At 58.8% G+C, this 3545-nt stretch overlaps 1 long non-coding RNA gene across 1 annotated transcript; it reads right to left on the minus strand.

Moving 5' to 3' along the window:
- Positions 1-3009, minus strand: LOC123808609. The gene is made up of 3 exons (XR_006783807.1): positions 2851-3009; positions 1295-1429; positions 1-886 (listed from the first exon to the last, which is right to left on the minus strand). It is a non-coding gene; the product is annotated as an uncharacterized LOC123808609 (long non-coding RNA).
- Between the last annotated feature and the right edge of the window lie 536 nt (positions 3010-3545).

Genomic DNA, 3545 nt, shown 5'->3' on the forward strand with positions numbered 1-3545 from the left:
ACAGCTGTCACAATGCACTCCAACAAAATTGTTTTGAATGACATTAAAGACAGCTAAGCACTGCTGGAGCCATTGTATGGAAAAAAAAACATAATGGATTTTTTGGCCAGCCCAGTACAAAGTCAAGTTTATAGTTTACTCAGATTCCCATACTTTCACTCGGCATCCTTTGTTCCAGGGTCTGGCCTAGGACATCACATCACACTCAGCGGGCGGGCCCCTTCCGCCCCTCAGGGCTGTCCCACTTTCCCAGACCTCCTTCGGTTTCTAGGCCCTGGACCGCTCTGAGGAGCACTCTGGGTGTTTTGGACAATGTTCCTCACTTGAGACTTGCCCCGTGTTTTTGTCAGGACTAGGCTGAGGTGGTGGGTGGTTCTGTCGCGTTTTGTTTTTGGAATACAACAGAGGAAAATGCTATTCTCGTCCCATCCCACGAAGGGCATGCTCAACCAGATGTGTCACTGCTGCTGTTGACCTTGATCACCCGGTCACTCTTTGGGCCTGCATTTGATTTTGAACCGGGCGAATATAGTCTTAGAGTTAAAATTTAAAAATGTAAGAACTATGTTAGTCTTCCAGCGCTGCCATGACACAAAAGATTAAAGGCTGGGCGGCTTCAACAACAGAGTTTATCTTCTCAGAGCTCTGCAGGCTGGAGTCCCAGGTCAAGGTGCCGGCAGTCCTGGGTTCCTCTGCGGCTTCTCTCCTTGGCTCGAGGGTGGCCACCCTCTTGCAGGCTCTTCATGGGGTCTTCTCTCCTCGTGCACCTCCCTTGTGTCCGTCTCTCTTTGTAAGAACACCAGGCATCCTGGAGTAAGGCACACCCATATGACCTTTGTCTGACCTCAGTTACCTCTTCAGAGGCCCCATTTCCAAAAGCAGTCACCTGCAGGGGTACAGTAAGGGGGTTAGGACTTCAACACAGGGATCTTGTAGGGGACACAATTCAGTCCACAACAAGACCCTTTGTAGCGGGGGACCAATCTACCTTTTCAAGTTCTTCTCCCGCGCCCCCCGCATCCCACACCTAGATCTTACACCCCAGTCATCCAAAGCCTGGCCATTCCCTCGTCCTTGTCACTCGCCTCCCTGTGCCTGAAAACACTGTCGTCTTCCTCAAGAAGTGCTGCCCTGTTCCTGTCACAATTCAGATCCTTCCTCTTCTTCAAAGGTTTCCCAGACCACCCCCCCACCCCCCCCACCCCCCGCCCAGGACTCATCTCTACTGCCTTCTTCCAGGCTGCTGAGTCCTGGGTCACTCGTCACAACTGCCACCTTAGAACTGGCACCACACCTGTCTGCCCCAGGGGCCAGCAAGCCTGCCCAGGTGTCCACTGAGTTTCTCCTGTGTTCCCAGCACCCGCCAAGGCCCTGGCCATACAACTTCAAGCGATGTAGACAAGGTCCCTGTGCTCATGGAGCTTGTATTCTGGTCGGGGGGAAAGGTGATAAACAAAACACAAAGAAAATAACTTCAGACAGTGGCAAGTGTATTAAAAAAATAATAAAGCCATATAATATGACAGAGACAGCTGCTTTGGCCAAAGGGTAACATTTGAGTTGGGACTGCATAGGCAGCAGCTGTGCGTGGGTGTGTGTCCGGGAGGGGGAGGGACAGTGGGCTCACAGGCAGGGCAGGGAAAGAGCGCAGGGAGGGGAGGCCTGGGCTGGGCGTGGCTGTGAGCCACAATCAGTCTGGATATTACTCTGGCAGTTTTCCAGGGGAGGGGAGAGAGCTGATCTGTTTTCCAGTGCCCAGTCGGCACCATGGGGAGGCTGGCGGGCACCACGAGGAAGGAGAAGGGAGGCCCTTTAGGAGTGGAGGTGGTGAGTGTGGGGAAGGGGTCCCATTTAGGTTGTGCTTCGAAGGATGAGACTTGGGGAGAAGGGAAAGGAAAAACCCAGAATGGCCCCCAGGATTCTGCCCAGGGCTGGAGGAGTGGGGTGTGGCCCAGGCTGCCGGCGCCCACACAGCCCCCTGCATGCCTAGAGAGCTAGCGACACGCCCAGTGTGGATGGCCTGCTTCACCTGGCCTGCCTGCAGAGGGACAGGACCTCCCTTCTCCGTCCGGTCTGGGCCCCTGCCCCATCCTACTGTCCATCATCCAGGGCTCTGGCCGGACATTGGCCACACCCAGGGCCTCTCTGCCCACCGCCCCCAGCTGCTTTCCCTCCCCCTCCTCCTCAGCCAGCGTCACCTTGGCCCCATCACTCCAGTCTCCCTACAGACCGAAGGATGTTTCTAAAGTGCAAATCAGACATGGCCATGGCCCTAGTGGGACCCCCACGTGGCTCCCCACAGCTCTCAGGGGTAGGGGCCAGGTAGTTAGACCCCTGGGGCTTAGGCCTCCTGCTCCCCAGCCCCAGGCCTCCCATCCCTGCCAGACAGCCCTCCACCCCACAATCCCAACACTCCCTTTTCCCTGAGTGTGGGGGTGGGGACAGCGGGGACGCAGGCTCCTGTTCCACCCCCGCAGTTCCCGGGAAACCTGTTTCCCCAAGCGTTGGCTGCGAACCAGTTGCGGTTCCATTAGCTCCTCTGGGGCATTAAGTAATAATTTTGTACTCAGGGTTGGAGAAGAACTTGATGTGAATGAACACAGCCAGCGATCTGCTCTTCGAGTTCTGGTCGGCCACGCCGCCCAGAGTCCCTGGCGGCCCGCACGCAGTCGTCCCACGCTCACTGAGCTCTGGCTCGGTGCCGCCTCCGGAGGAAATGGCTGCTGAAAACCGAGCGACCGGCAAGGGCCTGGGGCGCCGCGGGCGCCCGGTGCAGGGTCGCAGCCCGGCGGTGCGCGCAGCCTGTGGAGGAGGGGCGGTGTGGCCTGGACGCAGCAGGGCTCAGCTCACCCCGCGGGGACGCCCTGAGGCAGGTCTCTGAAGCCCAACTAGGTCTCGTCTCGTGCCCCGGCCTTCGCTCCATGGCCAGGACTCGAACTTGTGCAGCATGAGCAAGGCCACGGTGTTGGTGCCTAGCGCGCTCCTTCCTGTCCCGGGCGGTCACGCCGGCTCCGGGCGCCTCCGGCCCCGCCCCTTTTGGGCGGGGCGTGTTGTGTGGGGGCGGGGCTTTTAGCCTTGGGAGAATCTGCGGCACACACAGACCGCAGTCTGGTCTGCGGCCGAAACCTCAGGCTCCCCTCCCCCGAGGATCCGCCTTGGGGCCTGGGGGCGGGGTGGGGGGAGGGCGTGGAGACTTGCCTGTGCTGGGTCAGGACGCGCATTGATTCGTCGGTTTCTGACCTTTACTGTGACCTCAGTGCCAGACTTGGAGGTCGCAGACCCTGCCCGCAGAGAGCTTGTTGGGGGTCGTGGCAGAACGCGACCCAGCCTCAGGTCGTGTGTTCTTCCCACGCATCCTACCCCAGGCACCCCCTCCCTACGCCCTGCCGCAGCGCGTTTTCTCCAATGTCCCGCCCAGCTGCTGTGCAGGGTCCCAATCTGCGCCCCTCCCCCAGCGCTCGGACACTTCAGGTGCTTCCAGTTTCCGCCATTGTTCATGCCGCTGTCACATCATTCAGGGTCCTGCGGGAAAACAGATGGCTTCC

This window comes from Phyllostomus hastatus, unplaced genomic scaffold (assembly GCF_019186645.2).
Source record: "Phyllostomus hastatus isolate PE091 unplaced genomic scaffold, TTU_PhHast_1.1 phas_scaffold_501, whole genome shotgun sequence".
Lineage (NCBI taxonomy): Eukaryota > Metazoa > Chordata > Mammalia > Chiroptera > Phyllostomidae > Phyllostomus > Phyllostomus hastatus.